This window comes from Nerophis lumbriciformis, linkage group LG23 (assembly GCF_033978685.3).
Source record: "Nerophis lumbriciformis linkage group LG23, RoL_Nlum_v2.1, whole genome shotgun sequence".
NCBI lineage: Eukaryota > Metazoa > Chordata > Actinopteri > Syngnathiformes > Syngnathidae > Nerophis > Nerophis lumbriciformis.
The window spans coordinates 36199870-36220666 of NC_084570.2; the positions used below are offsets into that span (position 1 = coordinate 36199870).

Below are 20797 nucleotides of genomic sequence, written 5' to 3' on the forward strand. Positions count from 1 at the left end.
CCACCAAGATCGTTAATACCACACCACCATAGCCTGGATTTCCACTGGATGCCAAACTGCCACGGAACAGCACCGCCGTTCTGTTGCCGCTTCTTAGGGAGGTCGTAATAAAGCGAGTTGATTCTGTCCTCCCAGGGGAGCAGAAGCAAATCAACTAAGTCCTGCCATTAATAATAACAGGTGCTGAGCGGCAACACCAACCACAGTTGATTAACAACTTTTTTTTGTAGCAAACAACAATATAACAGTAACATCTTCCCTGCTTTCTCGGTCCCCATTTCATTTGGTATTTGACTCAGACCCCCATATGGCTGCCTGTTTATTATTCTTTTTACAAAACAAAAAATACAAAAAGAATGCCATTGCAAATTAATAATACTAACACACATTTGTATTACTGCCACACCTTAAAAATAAGTTTTGTTGTTTTTTTTTTACTTGAAAACAAATTGAGGTAATATATTGTAGTCCCCAGAAGAAAAGACAAAGTGAGACACTATTTGTAACTTATATTACCAATCTTATGATAAAAAACAGGCCGGGACAATTCCAACAGGTTTTACCTCCAATGCAAACACCTTAGTTTCGTGAGTCCGCGCTTCTCTAGACACACAACACTTCCTCATTCTACGCCAATCAATCAATGTGTTTCTGCATGACTTCCTGTCCCACACAAGCAGAATTTAGCTCAATTGAAAAGATTTGTTGAGGCGTCTGGCAAATATAGAAACTCTGCGTATATTTAGCACAGACTGTGGAGACGGACACGTTGACTTGAGTAAAAACGGAAGGAACCTTCGCAGGGTAGCTGCCGTTTTGCGACTGTTTGGCATCCAGTGGAAATCATTCCCTTTAGAGCACAGCTGTAACTTCCTGGCACTGAACATCTCTCCAGCGCTGGTGTTGCTATTGTTTGTACTTAACATATTTTTTGGAACATAAACAGCTACTTTTTTTCCCTATGCTTTGAACCCTGCAGATTGTAGAAACGGACATGTTTTGTATTCAACAAATAGTTTTCAACATTGAAAAGGTGTTTGTGCTGTGGCACCATTTTTTGGACGAGTTTAGTCAATGCAGGTGCTGCGGGTTTAAAATGTACATTTCGTGCCTTGAACCGGAAGTATATACCGTTTGTCTACTATTGCTGCTATAAAGGATCTTAGGCCTGGGCCGATAAAAAATTTTGCTTGACGATATAATGACCTCCGAATTATAAACAATATTGCCATTATTTTTTAAACCAAACTAACCATTGATTTAATAATACAAAATAATAATTCATGCATATCTTTTCAAATGCAATAAATGTGTATTTCTTGTGTATTTTAATGTTGTAATTTAAATACCCAAGTTAAAACAAATAATAAAATGGCCTTTGTTAGCAAAATGTTGCACTTGAATAAAAATTATAACCAAAAGCAATAAAATATCTTAAGGAGGGGATGGGGCCTCGAATATACACAACAATAAAGAAAAAATGGTTAAATAAAGTTTTGACAAACAAATACATGTTCAATATTGAACATGTAGGCTGAGGTGTACATGACTTAACTGACAATCAAGTTAGGACCTTTGTAAACAAAAGTAACAATATAAACACTATACTGATGTATTAACAGCTCATATGCAAAATAAAATTAAGTCTGGCAGATTGCGAGTGAAGAACGACAACATGACAGCACTTTTTTAAAAATGCTAGTTTTAAATGGCAGCATGTCTTTGGTGATGTATTTAACCACATTTTCTGTGAGCGCACACCATTTTGTTTACACTGACCGGTGCAAAGTGAGTGTGGACTGTGGAGTGCTTGTTTTTCAAGTGGGTGTGCAGGTTTGTTGTAGTCGCGCATATTCCGCAAACTGGCTTCTCACTCATCTTGTTCCAAAGGTTTAAACTGAAATATTCCCCCACTGGTGCGCTGGCATTTGGTTTTGTGTTCATTTTGTCCATGTTAGCTGCTACATGCTAACTAGCCAGCTGCCCGCATTCAAGATTCAAGATTGTTTATTGTCATATGCACAGTTAGACAGTTTGCCGTACAATGAAAATCTTACTTTGCTAGTCCACCCATCCATCACTGCTAACAGTCAAAGACACTTAATGAGGACAGGATAATTCACCCCATTCTTTTCATTCTGCTATGGTACAAACGTGCGTAGCTGCTAAAAGCGACGAAAAGCGTGAATGCTCTTGAAGCATGCACATGGCGATTTATCAACGCTGGAAAACTTACCGACTTTAATTTGTATTTATCGTCGGTTAACTGATTTATGGAATATCGCCCAGGCCTAAAGGATTCTTCATTCATCACTCCAAGCAACGTTTAAGTTTTACAACTAAAACTATTCTTACTCACTAAAACGCCCCATGTGTGATGTCTGTAGGAGTGTTTTCATGCATATTTGTACGTGCTATGTAATCAAGCTCGCTTCGTTAGTATTAACGAATATGCTCACAAGTTTACGAGTGTCTGTGTTAGTTTTATTAATTTACTATGGCATTATTTTTGTATTGTTTCAGTTTCACAAATTCCTCAGTAAACTCACCAAAACGTCACAGTGGAGTTATCAGGTCTGTTTAGCTGATTGTAGAGTTAGCTTCCGCAGCTAGTGGGTCCATAACGATGACTTCTGTTTAGTTCGATCAACCGTTTTAATGCCGTGTTACAGACATCGTTTGGAAACAATAAAAAGGTGTTTAAATAAACATTTACAAAATCTTTAATACTGGTATATATTTGTGGCGTATGGTTCGGTGCGGCTAATAGATGTAAAAATATTTATTTATTCTAAAATTTGGCAGGTGCGGCTTAAATGTCGGCGCACTCTACAGCCCGTTAAGTACTCTTCTGTATAGAATAAGGTGTTCAACTTCAATTCTAGTCACCTCTCAATGTTTTGTACAGCCTTAGGACTAAAGTACCTGGGCGGACTCTTCCTCCTAGAGGAAGGGTCCCAATAAGTCAGTATAGTGGTGTCCCTTGACAAGATATGGCTGCTAAAAGGTAAGATACTGTAGGTTACCAGCCTGTGTGCATATGTACATTACATAGTCATTTTCAAGAGATTCACGTTAACATGTTGCATGTCATGCTGGAAAAGCACTGCAGACCCACCTTTGTTGTCTTGAAAGGGAATTCTCAGGTTCTTGAGGACTGTGCGCTTCCTGCAGATCACTTCACACACACACATTCACACATATGCGCATACACACACACTAGTTACAGGCCTGTGGCACAGGTTCTAGATGCTTGCATCAAGCAAAAGGAGGGAGAAACGGAACGCAAAAATATGCAGTGGAAAAACAGGGCTTAAAAAAACTGATGAAAAGAGTGGGAGAAGGAGGCGGGAATAGTAGGGAGCTATGAAGGAAAAAATAAAGGAGCAGCTCACTCCACACCCCAATGGTGAGTTGGTGGTGTGGGGAGGATGAGGAGGGCTAGGAGCAGCGTTGGGACGTGTGCTTTGTCAAAGCTGTTGAGTAGGCACAAACTTCTGGTTTCAGATCAGTTGTCGTTTTCTCAAAGTATGCTTGGGCTTAGGATTTGCTTCTCTTCTGCTTGTGTCGACTGGCCTGATGTTTGTCTTTGGTCAATACAAGGTTTTTGGTTTACTTCTTGTTTCCCTGGTCAAACCCTTGAAATGATCCGGTATGTGACGTTGCTTGTTTTGTTTTTTGGAGATTTTCAGGCTTCTTTCTTGTGATCTGAACGTTGAAGCAGTTGCGGATGGTACAAAAATTCAGTTCCGTTTCACTTCATACTGTTGGGAGAAAGCACAAAAAGCAAGGGAAGATTAGCTTCTATAGAGACAAGGCACATATTGTGATTTACGCAGAACACAATTCCCAGAATTTTTTGCAATCTAGTAGACTATTAATTCTCAACATTTTAGCTATCAAATAGATTGTATATCTATTCTTTTATAACAAACGCTGTGGTGCCTAGTGTTTGGTATAAAAGTGTGTGTGTGTGTGTGTGTGTGTGTGTGTGTGTGTGTGTGTGTGTGTGTGTGTGTGTGTTTTAGGGATGTCCCGATCCAGGTTTTTGCACTTCCGATCCGATACCGATATTGTTTTTGCATTTCCGATCCGATACCGATACTCACCGATACTGCCCTATCCGAGCATGTATTAAAGTTTAAAGTTATTTAGCCTACTTAGTTGTCAGAATCATGTTGAAAAGGGTTTTAGTACTCTTGATAACAACTAGCCAGCTGAATTAGGGGAGTTTGAATAATACACAATGGTTGGTAACAAGAAACTGACCTGTTTATTCAAGGATAAACACAAAATAGAAAAAATTTTACATGACAAACACAAATGGCATCATTGAAACTAGGGCTGGGCGATATGGCCTTTTTTTAATATTGCGATATTTTATGGCCATATTGCGATACACGATATATATCTCGATATTTTTGCCTTAGCCTTGAATGACCACTTGATGCATATAATCACAGCAGTATGATTATTCTATGTGTTTTGATTGATTGATTGAGACTTTTATTAGTAGGTTGCACAGTGAAGTACATATTCCGTACAATTGACCACTAAATGGTAACACCCGAATAAGTTTTTCAACTTGTTTAAGTCGGGGTCCACTTAAATTGATTCATGATACAGATATATACTATCAGATATATACTATCATCATAATACAGTCATCACACAAGATAATCACATTGAATTATTTATAATCCGGGGTGTGGAGGGGGGCGCCTGATGTAAGTGTCAAAAAGACAGCCAAAAGAGTTTGATATGAGAATAAATCTAAAGTTAAAATATAGGGTAGAAATGCACCCACTTGCAGGAAATGCAATGATTTTCAAAATGTTCTTTCAAGGCTTGCATGTCTACATTAAAACATTCTTCTTCATACTGCATTAATATATGCTACTTTTAAACTTTCATGCAGAGAAGGAAATCACAACTAAAAAAATCACAAATTTTTTCATACAGTGTTGATGTGGAAATGTTTGCCTCGGCATTTTGATGGTGTGGACGTGTGGCACCGAACGGAGATAAGCGTCTCGACAGACGTTACAATATTTGAACAATGATGACGAAAACTGTTTTCTCTGTCGTGTCCGTGTGTCGAAAATTGTTATGCGCTTATTTTTTTATTTGATTTTGTGCGTGGCATAGATTTGCCGTGCGCACAGGACGTTTGAGCAGGCGCGCACCTTAGCGGCTACGCTAGCATCACAGCTAACGTTAGCCATGCTACTACCTCTCTGCTGGGAGAGGGCGTATACGTATGTGACGTGTGTAAGAAGTTGCGCTTGCTGTCTGTGAGAAGGAGACACAAGAAAGAGTGAGAAGAGCGTGTCATGTAATGCCAGCAGCTAAAAGCAACTGCGTGAGAATCCATAGACCTGTGGATGTGTTGAAGGTGTGCTGGAAAATGCGGAACGGAAATAGGGAGCAGCTGAAAAGTGGAATGTATTATTTAAATCTGTGCGTTGGAACACACGGACCGGAGTTTTTTTTTTTTTAACTGGATCTGGATCGGCATTTTCCCATGCCTTGCCGATACGCATTTTTTGGCAAATATCGGCGGCCGATCCGATCCAAATATCGGATCGGGACATCCCTAGTGTGTGTGTGTGTGCGTGTGTGTGTACATGTTTACGCTGGACAATTCATAGAATTTTTAGTTAAATTTTGATTATGGCTTCTCACGTTTACAAAAATGTAATAATCGAAAAACAAGCGATTAAAGGGATTAATGGGTCCGTCAAAATGTTTTAGTACGACCTTAGTAAACTACAAAGCTGCACCGCTTCTTGATGGATTTTCGGAGGATCGCGCTTACCCTAGTCAGACATACTGTGCTTCAACATTACTATGGTGTGTGGATAAGGACCCCAAAATGGCACCTATTAGGAGCAGAGGTGGGTAGAGTAGCCAGAAATTGTACTCAAGTAAGAGTACTGTTACTTTAGAGATTTATTACTCAAGTAAAAGTAAGGAGTAGTCACCCAAATATTTACTTGAGTAAAAGTAAAAAGTATGTTGTGAAAAAACTACTCAAGTACTGAGTAACTGATGAGTAACATACACACACATATCATATCTATATATATATATATATATATATATATATATATATATATACACACACACACATTTATATATATATATATATATATATATATATATATACATACACACACACATTTATATATATATATATATATATACATATATATATACAGTATATAATTTATATTTATTTATTTTGCCGTTTTTGTTTACATGTTAAAGGTGTTTTAATGAATATACATGCATGTTTAACACATATAGATTCCTTTCTTTCATGAAGACAAGAATATAAGTTGGTGTATTACCTGATTCTGATGACTTGCATTGATTGGAATCAGACAGTAGTGCTGATAGCGTCCACGTTTTCAAATGGAGGAGAAAAAAGTTCCTCCTTTCTGTCTAATACCACATGAAAGTGGTTGATTTTTGGCATCTTATTTGTCCAGCTTCCATATTCGTTTTTATACACTTTACAAGAAATACATTGGCGGCAAACTCCGTAGCTTGCTAGCTTGTTTGCGCTGGCTTTCGGAGACTCTTGTTTTGAAAGCGCAGGCGCGATGGAGCGGCACTTTTATTGTGAAGACAGGAACTGTGCAGTCAGTCTTTAGGCTTTTGACGGGATGTACGGTTGAAATAATTCCTTCACACTTTTGATTGATTGATTGAAACTTTTATTAGTAGATTGCACAGTACAGTATATATTCCGTACAATTGACCACTAAATGGTAACACCCCAATAAGTATTTAAGTCAGGTCATGTGACCGCCTGGCTCTGTTTGATTGGTCCAACGTCACCAGTGACTGCATCTGATTGGTGGAACGGAGTGAACGTCACCAGTGACTGTATTTGTTGAAACGCAGGCACTATGAAGGTCTGTCTGACAGACCAAAACAAACAAAGCGTGCATTAACAGATCGATAAAAAATAGTAGCGAGTAGCGAGCTGAATGTAGATAAAAGTAGCGGAGTAAAAGTAGCGTTTCTTCTCTATAAATATACTCAAGTAAAAGTATGTTGCAATAAAACTACTCTTAGAAGTACAATTTATCCCAAAAGTTACTCAAGTAGATGTAACGGAGTAAATGTAGCGCGTTACTACCCACCTCTGATTAGGAGACATTATCTGGCATTTTGTTTCACAATATTATGCAAATCAAACTTTTCTTACCTATTGCTACCTGCTCATGTGTATTTGGGATCTGCATAAGTCCCGAAAATGTGTGCGCGTCCGCCATAGTAGCCCATACCATAGTCAATAAGCTCCTTCTTTTTCTCTATCCTCTTGTTGTGGGGCATTCTTCCTCTGCTACTGCCATTTCTAATACAAAGTAGCATACACCTCTAACTTATATCTGTCAGTAGACTCGCTATGGAAGCGCTAAAAACTACCGGTACAACAAAGATGACGAGGAGAAGACGCTGGTGTAAATAAGACCGCCCACAAAACGGCGCATCCTGAAGAGACGGTCAGAAAGCGGTTAGAAGAAGGTCTGTAAAACATCGTATATGCAACATTTTGACCAGAGAACCATGTTATGTAGACCACAAGGAAGTGTTTTGAATGTAGAAGAAAAATCATAATATGACCCCTATAATGCACTCTTTATAATCCGGTGTACCTTTAGTATAAAAACAGACATGCGCCTTATGGTCCGAAAAATACGCTATATTTATTATTTTGGCCACTGTCACAATACACCCAGTTTAAACAGTAACACTGTGTTTGTACATTTAATCAAGTGATTTTTTTGGCATACCACTAGCTAGAGCTCACGCACCACTAAGGAGGAGCCCACCTAATGGGTATAAAAATAGGTTGCATCTGGAGACTTCCCACAGTGGCAGCCAGCTGACTAGATATTCCTCATGCATACCTCAAGATCAGTCGCTGATATTTACGGCGGCGTTCCTCCTATGTGATTCAACGCAGCTGTGTTTTGCATGCTTGCTAAAAAATAGTACATGGGGCGCACCCAACGGAGGACTCCATCAGTGGATTAGACATGAACTTCCAAGAGGCTGAGCTCTGAGGCCAAAGACACAAGTAGTTTTCTTTTGGTATACTCCTAGCAGAGTGTGATGCAATAGCTGCCATTGCATGAAGGTTTGCATTCTAAAACCAGTGGAGTCTGCTTTACTGCACATCCACAGGATTTAATAAGACTTATTATTACATTAAGGTCAAACTACATACCCTAATCATAGCATTCTTTTTGGGAAGATGGTAGAGGTGAGAATCTTTGGGCACCTCACGATTCGATTACGATTCAGGAGCTACGATACGATTAAAGATGAAATATTGATGCATCTTTAATTGATGTATATTTATCCAGTTTTACATATATTTTTGTTTGACTAAATAAGCGTTTATCAACTGCAACATTTAAAAACAGTGCATTTGTAATAAAAAACAGTTTAATTAATTCCCATCACATTATTCATGGAAATGTGTGCATAAGTGCCCTAAATTAAAGGCCAAATTTAGAACTGTCTGCATTACTTTATTTACAATAAATATATTGATTATTGATGTTTACTAATCAATTTTATAGTCATCGAAAAATCTAATTTCCCCCTCACCTCTAGAGGACGGGAAGTCATTTGGAAGAAAAAATTGGAGAGAGCCGGTTATTTCCAAAACCTTAAACAAGCAAGCGAGGCACACAAACAAGTCTCTTTGCCTTTGGTGTCCTCCAAAACGTAAACAACCATGTTGTTACGATGAAAAAAAAATGTTTAAAAAGGAGAATCCTTTTTATCTTGTGTGTGCGAATATTTATTGCATTTTTTGAACACACCGGGAGTTTTGGTCTGGTAAACCAACAGTGGCTTCACGTAACCACCGACTGGACTTCCTCCTTCCAGGCTGGTTTGTTGGCTTTTCTGAACCCATATTAAATAACAAAATATACAAAACTTGGTGAATTAAAAGAAAGGAAACAGGCTGAAGCAGTGACGACCAAGTAATGACATTGTAAACAGGATTTGATGTCATATTGACCCACCACTCGGCCCAAATTTTGACGATATATTGAACTACGAATTACTGTCGATAAACAATATTGTCAACATTTTGGGAGCAAATTAATCACTGATGTAATGATAATACATAATAATATGCAAATATACCCCTTCAAATGCAATAAACTTATTTCTCGTATATATTAACATTGTAGTTGAAATCTAAACTTTGAAATACCAACTTCAACAAAACAAATAATGAAAATAATATATACTGCGTACGCAAAGTTTTGCATTTCAATAAAAACCACGACTAAAAGCAATAAAATAGATTGCGTCTTTGTTAGGGACCCTCAAATAAACACAACCAAAACCCATCCATCCATCCATTTTCTACCGCTTGTCCCTTTCGGGGTCGTGGGGGGTGCTGGAGCCTATCTCAGCTGCACACGGGTGGTAGGCAGGGTACACCCTGGACAAGTCGTCACCTCATCACAGGGCCAACACAGATAGACAGACAACATTCACACTCACATTCACACACTAGGGCCAATTTAGTGTTGCCAATCAACCTATCCCCAGGTGCATGTCTTTGGAGGTGGGAGGAAGCCAAAGTGCCCGGAGGGAACCCATGCAGTCACGGGGAGAACATGCAAACTCCACACAGAAAGATCCCGAGCCGAGGATCGCAATACATAAAATGACTAAATAAAGTTATTGTGTTCCGGTTTGGGCAAGATGGAGTAGACACGTGTTGAGTCTCCCTCCCACAACTTTTTACATTACCACTCTTTTAAAACTCCACAAACTACGCCAGCGAGTCGGCGAGCGGGTGATTATATCACTCCGGAGTTGCAACCGGCAAAAAATGCCAACTCACTCGACGAAGCGGAGCGCCAGAGATACCAGTGCCGGACCTAGCTCCTCCGACGGGGGTGCCGGCGAAGTCAACATGTCGGCTATAGCTAGTCTTCTGGAAAAGCACCGCCAGGCCCTCTCAGCGGACTTCAGGACAGCAATTTCTACACTCGAGACAAAGATTGATAAGGTACACACCAAGGTCTCTGAACATTCTCAGAAAATTACTGCACTCGAGGAAAATGCTACTTTGCAAGACAAACGCCTGCTAGCATTGGAAGCAACATGTGCTAAGCTAGCGGAGATCGAAGCTAAGCTGCGGGCTAAAGTTAGCGACCTCGAATCCCGGAGTCGGCGAAATAACATCCGAGTGGTCGGCATACCAGAGTCCGTGGAAGGGCCACGTCCAACTACCTTTTTTGCGGAGCTACTGAAGGAGATTTTTGACGAGGATTTCTTTGAATCACCGCCGGAGTGCGACCGGGCCCATCGGACACTCGCTAGCAAGCCGAAGCCAGACCAGAGACCGAGGCCCGTTCTGATACGGCTACACAAGTACCAGGTGAAGGAGAGAATTATCCGCGAGGCCAGGGCCAGGAGAGGCAAGCTACAATACCGAGGGTACCCTGTCGCCATCTACGAGGACTACGCGCCTGAAGTGGTGGAACAACGCCAAAAATACCGCGATGTGATGTCGGAGCTCTACCAAATGGGCCTACGACCAGCATTATTGTTCCCGGCCAGACTTGTCATAGTAACGAAGGATGGTGGTAAGAAGAGATTCGGATCGGTTATAGAGGCCAAGGACTTCTTGACATCAATCCGCACACAAGATACCTGACGGGTTTGGACGACTTTTTACCCCTACAAAACGGCTGTACTTGACAACAATTTGCACCTTGACTGTGCAGTCCCTGGAATAAAAACTGTAAGTTCAACTTTTCTAGAGGCCTGATTTATGACAACTTTGCATTCATTGTGGACACTGTGGGCCTTCGTTTGTTTTGCTGTTCTATGCACTAACCACCACTTTAGATGTGTGCTCATAATAGGAAGCAATGTTTGATTGTTGCAATTTACACACTGGCTAACACATAATTTTCCAACATGGATGGTCGTGACGTAACACATTTTGATTATGCATCCTATTTTTTTTTTTTTTAATTTGATCTAGTCATTTGTATGTACGTTATGAGGCACTCCTTGGTCCAAAATACATCAATAAAGCTATTGATGCACTGTACATTTTGGTGTTGAGCAAACGCTGTTTATATGCCTTGTTTGTTTATTTCAACTTAATATTTCCTATATTACTATACACTCAGGTTGGGATACGTCTCGCGAATGTAGGCTCACTTTAAATTCTTATTTTGCTTTATGGAGTTCATTACTGTTACTGTAAGGGAGGAGACTCCGGAAGTTAGCATTAGTCAAGTTAGGCTAAGTAAGAGCGAGAGAGCTCAGATAAGGTTCTTATTTAGGGTGGGTAGTAAGGGTAATTGTATTCTAATTTGTTGGGGTTTGTTGAAATGTGTCTTTATGTCATTACTAGTTTTTTATTTAGTTTTATTTTTTATTATTCTTTCTTTTTTTCTTACCTGGGTGTTTTGTACCACTTTGTTATTTTTATTTTTTGCTGCTATACCTTCCCTCTCTCCCTCCCGTCCCTCCCCGTGGGGTCTAAGGCGTGTCAGACAGATTTACTGTTGGGGTCTAGTGGATGGCGGACGCTGGTAGGATGACGAGTGACGGAGTGCGTATCATCTCTTGGAACACCAAAGGCATGAACAACGCCGTCAAAATTGGTAAGGTCTTAACTCGTCTGCAGCATCTTAAAGGGGACATTATATTTCTGCAAGAAACACACCTGAAGACATCAGAAAATCTCCGTATTAAGAGGTCTTGGATGAGCCATTTATTCCATTCCAAATTTTCTGCTAGGGCTAGGGGTTCGGCCATAATTATCCATAAGCGTGTTATGTTTGAGCCAGCAGACGTTATAGAAGATAAAGAGGGTCGCTATGTTGTGGTTTCGGGCATGATACAGAATACACCGGTAATTTTAGTCTCTGTGTATGCACCTAACTGGGATGACGACACTTTTTTCACAAGACTTTTTGCTAGGATCCCCAACGTTGACAACCATCGCATAATCGTAGGCGGGGATTTTAACTTAGTCCAGGATGCGATTCTTGATCGATCCTCCCATACCCGAAATACACTATCCAAAGCAGCAGAGGCTTTGTCAACTTATGCAAACCAAGTGGGACTTTCGGATCCCTGGAGATTCAGGAACCCACATGGGAAGGCATTTTCATTTTTCTCGCACGTTCACCATTCGTTTTCCCGTATTGATTTATTTTTAATAGATAACAATCTCTTGCATTGTATTAATGCATGCGACTACCACCCGATAGCCGTCTCTGACCACGCGCCAATCTCAGTCGACATTAAATTTCCGCAAGGTGTAACCGGCCGCACAATGTGGAGGTTCAGCTCACACTTGCTCTCAGACATTAAGTTCAAAGATTTTATTGAAACAGAAATTCGTACCTATATTGAGTTTAATGACACCCCTGATATCGGAAACAGCACTTTGTGGGAAGCACTTAAGGCTACTATCCGAGGACAGGTGATATCTTATATTTCCAGGATGAGGAGGACTGAGAGGGCTAGGTTGACGGAAATTGCTAAAGAACTCCTCGACCTCGACAATGTATACGCGGTTTGTCCATCTCCAACCCTGTATAAAAAGCGTATTCTGCTACATTCAGAACATGACCTGCTTATGACGCACATAGTAGAGAGACAACTGCGACAATCCAAACAATGCTTCTATGAACACTGAGACAAGGCCGGCCGACTTTTAGCTCAACGGGCCAGGGCTGCTTGCGCATCGCGGTCAATCCCCAAAATTAAACTACCCGATGGTAGTTATACTTCCGATCCAGTGGATATTAATAGGTGTTTTTCCGAATTTTACACTAAATTATACACTTCTGAATGCTCTCCTGTCTCCGCGATTTGCCCCAACCCCCTCGATTCATTAACATATCCTTGCATTGATATAAACATTGCCAGGGAGCTGGGTAGACCTATCTCCTCGTCAGAGATAAAGGAGGCAATCCGATCTATGCAAAATGGAAAGTCGCCCGGCCCTGATGGCTTCACAGTTGAATTTTACAAGGCTTACTCATTATTGTTATTCCCCATTTTAGCAAGAATGTTTAATGATTCCTTCAACGCCGGCCGCTTACCAAGGACCCTGTCAGAGGCTTCCATTTCACTACTTCTTAAGAAAGACAGAGATGCTACCTCTTGTGGTAGGTACAGACCGATCTCACTTTTGAACGTGGACTGCAAGATTCTGGCGAAAGTTCTCTCTATACGTCTTCAAGCCGTGATGCCCTCAATAATTTCGGCTGATCAGACAGGTTTCACGCTGGGGAGGCATCCATTCTTCAATACCAGAAGATTGTTGAATATAGTTCTCTCTCCACCATCTGATACTCCGGAGGTTGTGGTGGCGCTGGATGCAGAGAAGGCGTTCGATAGGGTGGAGTGGGGCTACTTATTTTTTATTATGGAGAAATTTGGTTTTGATTCTAAATGTATTTCTTGGGTTAGAGTGCTGTACGAGACTCCACTTGCCTCCGTACATACTAACGGCATCCGTTCAGCGTACTTCCCTCTCCAGCGTGGGACCCGGCAGGGATGTCCACTTTCACCCTTGCTGTTTAATATAGCCATTGAACCGCTTGCTATTTGGCTTAAGAATTGGGAGGAATTTAAGGGTATCACTCGTTTCGGTCGGGTTCATAAGCTCTCCCTATATGCCGACGAACTTCTGTTGTTCGTTTCAGACCCCTCATCCTCGCTTCCCCATATACTATCGATTCTGGATCAGTTCGGTCGTTTGTCAGGGTACAAACTGAATATTCAGAAAAGCGAACTATTTTTTGTGAATAATTTGGCAAGGTCACTCCCACGCTCACAATTCCCCTTTAAGATCTCGGAGGAAGGATTTAAATATCTGGGTGTGTTCGTCTCGAATTCTCCCACAGAGCTGTTCCGTAAAAACTTTCAAGCACTGTTGGACAAATGTAGATCGGACTTGTCCAGGTGGGCTGCCCTCCCCCTATCCCTAGTTGGCCGCATTAACCTCATAAAAATGATTTTACTTCCGAAGTTTTTATATCTCTTTCAGCACATCCCTATATGTCTCAACAAATCATTTTTTGTTGGCCTTGATCAACAACTTCTTGCTTTCATTTGGCAAAACAGGCCAGCCCGCCTTGGGAAAGCCACTCTACAGCTCCCTAAGGCGGAGGGTGGTCTAGCACTTCCAAACTTTAGAAATTATTTCTGGGCCTGCAATATTAATAAACTTCTGTACTGGGTCCATTGCGACTCCCCAGCCGCCTGTCCACCTTGGGCTCACATAGAGATGGCATCGTCTAATGGTTCCCTGCACGCGGTGATTTGCTCACAGCTACCATTATGTTCATTGGGGACCTCCCTAAACCCAGTTGTTAAAAATACCATTAAAATTTGGACTCAATTTAGGAAACATCACGGCTTGCACAAGGCTTCCAGCGGTGCTCCGATTTTGAACAATCCCGCCTTTCTCCCTGCCTGCTCTGATTCTGCGTTTCGAACTTGGTCGACTAACGGACTTAAAATTCTCAATGACCTGTACCACGATGGAGTGTTCTCTTCCTTCGCTTCTCTGTCAACAAGATACAATCTGCCTAATACTCATTTCTTTCGATACCTCCAAACAAGGCATTTTATTAAAAAACAATTTCCTAATTTTCCCAACCGCCCCCCAGAAGCAGAAATTGATCGGTTTCTCTCCTTTGACTCTGACCAACGACGTTTAATATCTGTCATATATAATGAAATCGGCCTTCTGAATCCACTTAATACTTCACCTGTCAGAGAATCATGGGAGCATGACCTTGGAGCACCTATACCTGACGGGAGGTGGAGAGAGGCTTTGAGGCTGGTACATTCATCGTCCATATGCGCTAGGCATGGCCTAATACAATGTAAGGTATTACATAAAGCACATTTCACCAATGCTAGACTGGCTAAAATATACCCCAACCACAGCGACACTTGTAACCGCTGTAGGCAATCCCCAGCTGACCATTTGCATATGTTCTGGACGTGCCCAAAACTCTCAAGTTTTTGGTCGGCTATTTTCGACACTGTTGGGCAGGCCCTCGATAGAACAATAACACCCAGCCCGCTGACTGCCCTTTTTGGCGTTCCCCAGGTGGACGGTTTACCTGCAACCGCTCGTCATGTCATTGCGTTAACGACTCTGCTGGCTAGGCGTACAATTCTTTTTAAATGGAAGCTTGCGTCTCCGCCGAGCCATAACAGTTGGATACAAGATGTCTTGCGGTGTCTCCAGTTAGAGAAGCTTCGGTTCTCTCAGAAAGGATCTGTGTCATCTTTCCATAAAACTTGGGGCCCCTCCTAGACCTTATTAGAGACAAGCTTGACATCACCCCAAGCGATTCGAGTAACACAACTTAGACAGAGCTGACCGTTGAAGCCCCCCCCCCCCCCCCCCCGACCCTCACTCCGTGTTTATTTACTTTTACGTTATATTATTATTATTTTTTTTTTGCACATCTTATGTAGTATTTATTTATTTATTTACTTTATTTATTTTTTGTTTATCTTTAATATATTTGTTTGATTGAATCTAAGTTTGCATATATTCATGTGTGTCTATATTTGTTGTGGGCACTAGGTGACAATTACCTTGGGAATTAAAGTGGGTGGGTACTGTAAGGGGTAGGGTTTACTATGTTACATATTGTAAAATGTGCAGATGCCTCAACTTGCTGTTGCCATGATCCATCATACTGTACTGTCTGCAAAATTCAATAAAAATATTTGAAAAAAATAAAATAAAATATAGTTATTGTGACTAAAATGATTACAGTTATCATAATTGTGGTATTGTTTATTGTGCTCAAAAAGTAATTATACATACATCAAAATCTTTTAATCAAGTCATCAAATTTTGTTCTGGCTTCATAAAAGCCATATTATATGTATTTGTGTGTAAATATGTTTATATTTGTCCATTTTAATTTGTAAACGTTTTAGAATGTTTGTTTTTTTAATGTGAATTGCACGGTGAGTTATTTCACTTTTATGTTTATGTAACGTCACGCAAGTTCACTTCCTGTTTGAACGCAGTCCATCTCCGTCTGTTTCAACGTGACACTAGCTGTGTCCCAATTCAGGGTCTGCATCCTTCGAAGGGCGAATTTGAAGGCCGCTTACGTCACAACGCTGCACGAAGGCTGTCCCAATTAATTCAAATTCGAAAGCTCCTCCAAATGCAGCCGTCGAATGCGCCCTCCTTTTCCCTGTATTCGGAGGATGCACCGCGACTATCCTTCGTGGCCTCCGATATCCCAAGATGCTTTGCGCGCCTTTGTTCAACCCGGATCTTTTTGACAATGGCGACAAATACAAGCAGCTGCAGCGAACACACTTTCAAATGTAAGTATCCTCTGCAGGCTAGACTGTCCTTCGGAGGTGCCTCCGAAGAACCAGCCTTCTGAGGCTGCGTAGCCCGGGTCCTCCGAAGGATGCAGACCCTGAATTGGGACACAGCTGCTGTGGAGTTTATATCGAAAACTTTGTGTAAAAACAGCACAGCCTTTGTGTTCTATGTGAATACTGTATCTTGTGTTTACACAAGTTTAGATTGGGGAAAGATGTTTAACGTGAAAATACGTTAACGTTTCATGTTTACTTGTTAGCATTTAAGCTAGCAAGCTAGCGCTAGTTGGTCTCCATAGTTTTATCAAAGTGTGGTTGTCAATCACGGTTTTTCCATCATTTTAATTACTTATGGTAAGACTAACCGACGGTAGTATTACAGCGGTTACCATTACTACTGTTCATATGTAGTACAAACACCCGTAAACGCTGAAACCGATGCAAAAAAAGTAACCGTAACAACGCATACATATGCCGATTATCAAGGCTGGCAAATGCACCGCCTTAATTTTAATTTATCGTCCGGTTACCTGACTTATCGAATATTGACCCAGGCCTACCCAGCACACCACAGGTATATTGGCAATCTGGGGAAAACCCTCAACTATCATTTTAGCCAAAGTCCACTTGCTAAACGTTGTCTATGTACGTGTTTGCATCTTTCTAATCACCATCACTAAATGTTATTTTTGAGGAAGTTGGATAGCGATGGTGTTTTGTTGTTTATAATGCTGCTATTTTGACTGTCCTCTGTTTACGTAAAAAAAATATCAGCACTTTGCCTGTCCTTGCTTTTAAAAGGACCAAATAGTTTATTATCATAAATATTAATAGAGCCACCGTTCTCAGGTACATTCCCCCAAAGTTTCCTATTTGTACAATAGCGTAATAGGATTATTATTAGTTATTACTTTTGCAACAGCTTCATGAGTAGCACAGTTACCGTAAAAATATTTCAGACCACAAACCTAAAAATATCTCAAGCTTAATTTAAAAGCGGATGACTAAATTAGATAGGGCTGCAACGATTAATCTGTTTTTGTCCTTAGTTTTTAATAATAAATGTATGTTAAAAGTGCAATTCCAATGTTGGTGTTATGTATTTGTTAGATAAAAGAATGTAGGTTACAGCAAACAGAAAAATTATTTAGTTCGACTATTTTCCCTTAAATACACATTGAGGCTATAAAGTGTGTATCAGATTTCACGATAAATCTAAGTAATTGCAAGAGTACTCAATTACTAAAAGAGCTGACAGCTGCCGCTCGGGCTGCACGAACAATCGACATCGAACCGGCATTGAGGTTTTAATTAGTGCGATGACCAAACCTGCACCAGTTGAGGGTTGTTTTCCTCCGCCGTCGCCGACATTTCAGTGACAGACATGTTGGCCAATCTGAATTGTTGAGCCTGGCATCCTTTGCCTCTTGGCCAATCAAAAGTGTTTAAGGAAACAGCAAGTTTGTTTATTTCTTTTTTTGTTTATTTATTTAGGATGAAAAGTTGTTTATCTTCAAATTACAGTACAATGGTAAAACAATTCTACAGTAATGAGGAATAAAAGTTTTTATCCTTTTAAATGGTTGTGTGCATTATTATAATATTACTTTATGATCACTGTATATTTTTATCGGTCATTTCTTCAGATTTAAGAGCATAATGTGGAGAAAAGCTCAGACTGTCTGCATAAAGCCAAATGTTTTTAAAAGCAGTAGACTGTGTACAAACAATTGCGATTTGCGATTGTTATATTTTATAAATATAAATGCATAAAACTCCCAAAATAACGAGTGAAGGAAAATGTTACTTTTAGACGGTCAATCAACATATTCTTGTTTCAAGGTGCCACATATTAGAACAATATAGGACTGGGCGATATGGCCTTTTTTAAATATCGCAATATTTTAAGGCCATATCGCGATACACGATATATATCTCGATATTTTGCCTTAGCCTTGAATGAACACTTGATGCATATAATCACAGCAGTATGATGATTCTATGTGTCTACATTAAAACATTCTTCTTCATACTGCATTAATATATGCTACTTTTAAACTTTCATGCACAGAAGGAAATCACAACTAAAAAAATCACTATTTTTTTTTCATACGGTGTTGATCTGGAAATGTTTGCCTCAGCATTTTGATGGTGTGGGCGTGTGGCACCGAACGATGTTGACGTGCGTAGTAAGCACTGTTCAGTCTCTAGCAGGTGACTTTTCAAATGATGCTACATATTAGCAGTGTAGCTGAGTGTCCTGGGTTCGCCTATACAGTGTACTTATCTAATAAAATAATAAACGGGAGACATTAGAGCAGGTTCTGTAGCCACCGCTTCTTTAATGTCAACATCACACACCTCCTTCCACAACCACACACACCCTACGTCACAGCCCTACGGCAACTCTGGAGGGACAAAACTCCTCCTTACCTAACACACTCCGGTAACTTGGGACACCCTGAACTGTTTGTTACAGCAGTAATGCTACTTTTTATAGCAACGCTTTTGCCCCACACTTGACAAATTATGGTTGTCTGTTCCACATCTCTCCACTTGAAGCCAAACCACCGCCAGACGATGGACCCCCTGCTGTTTTTCTTGGGAATTAATTAGTCCTCCATTTGTTACCAGATTTGCACCTTCTTTCTCTTGTATTACCACTCGCACCACTCCGCTAACTTTACCCATGCTGCTACCTCTCTGCTCGGGGAGGGCATATACGTATGTGACGTATGACGTGACAGTATGTGACGTGTGTTAGAAGGTGCGCTTGCTGTCTGTGAGAAGGACAGACAAGACAGAGTGGGAAGAGCCTGTAGTGTAATGTCCGCAGCTAAAAGCAACTGCGTGAGAACGTATACTCGATATCACGATATAGTCATTTTCTATATCGCACAGAGACAAACCTGCGATATATCGCGTATATCGCCCAGCCCTAGAACAATATGCAATAATTTACTTTTAAAAACATTTGGCTTTATGCATTCTCAGAGCTTTTGTCTACATCATGCTATTAAACTGAAGAAATATCTCTAGTAGCGATATGGTTGTTCAAGTTAAAGATTTTTGTGATTTCTAATCATTTGTGAGGGTACCAAAGGGACTCCTGTGTGTGCGCGCCTGTTGGCGGCAGTTTTGTGTACAAACTAGGGCTGGGCGATATATTTTCCGATGAAAATATACATATAAAAGATATTCATTTTTGTCAGTGGCACTTTTATTAACCCAGTTAGTCAAGATGGGTATTAATATCACAAAAAATAAACTGTTTAAGTAGCACATAATTACATGAATAAAATTGAAAAACAAGAATGTATACATAAAATAGAAAATATTATTTATACATGAAATAAATGACATAGCTGTGCAAATATTATAAAATGTATCAAACTCAGATGAAAAATAAATTTGCAGGCAGTCACTTTTTAATTCCCAGCTACTGTCTTGTTCTTAAACACCAGTGAAAATTAAATGTAGCATTTAGACAGGCTATACTGTAGCAAAAGTCATCATGTCTGCCACAATCATGTGTGTTCTTAAATGTGTATTCCACGTCTTCCATGCCGAGAGCAGTTTTGATTTGGGCTTACATGGTAAACAACTCAAATTATTGTTTTATCCAGAAGCATACATTTGTCCAAATGTGACCAAGTAGACGCACTGTGGGTTTCCCGGACGTCTACATTGCTAAAAGAAAAATCTAAGGAAGAGAATCCGTCTGCCATATTCCACTAGTTTTTCCTAAATATAAACTCGCCCGCTTGAAAATTCCCTCTTTTATTCACCGACTCTCTCTGCGTCATTTGGGATGTCTGTTGTGATTTCCCTTCCTGGTTCCATGACCCGTCCTATCTTGCCTCTGATTGGCCTGCCCAATGTTTTCGCATTAATCTCAACCAATCGTGACTCATCATAGTAAACAACCAACCAATCATGGATGTTCTTATACTTAAACCAACCAATCATCATTGATGTTTCCCATATATGTTGTCCCCTGCCTGTGGAGTTACACTAGTCCGCTTCTTTCTTTCTCTTCTCCCTCTCTCTTCTTTTGTAGCATGTAGCTTAGCTAACCGCTCCATGGGTCTAAAAATAGCTAAGCTACGGAAATCGCTACTTGTTTAAAAAGTAGCGAAGCTACTGGGAAATGTAGTTAAGCTACGTAGCTTCAATTACTTATTTTTAATGGAAAATTTTACTTTTTACCACGCAGCCGTGAACCGGAATGGATTACCAAAAACCGCACTAATTACGGGAAAACCGTAGTTGTTGGTGAGTATGCAGAAGTTGCCGTTTTACCTGGTGGTACACTCAGACTAGGGATGTCCCGATCCGATATTTGGATCGGATCGGCTGCCGATATTTGCCAAAAATTGCGTATCGGCAAGGC

General features: G+C 40.4%; 1 protein-coding gene across 3 annotated transcripts in view; it reads right to left on the reverse strand.

The window, feature by feature from the left end:
• csde1 (cold shock domain containing E1, RNA-binding) overlaps positions 1 to 20797 on the reverse strand; it is an 88933-nt gene that overhangs the window by 51511 nt on the left and 16625 nt on the right. For all 3 annotated transcript variants that reach the window (XM_061985650.2, XM_061985648.2, XM_061985649.2), the window contains exon 2: positions 3119 to 3764. The gene's annotated coding sequence lies outside the window, so the exon portion shown is untranslated. The remainder of the gene's footprint in view (positions 1 to 3118; positions 3765 to 20797) is intronic.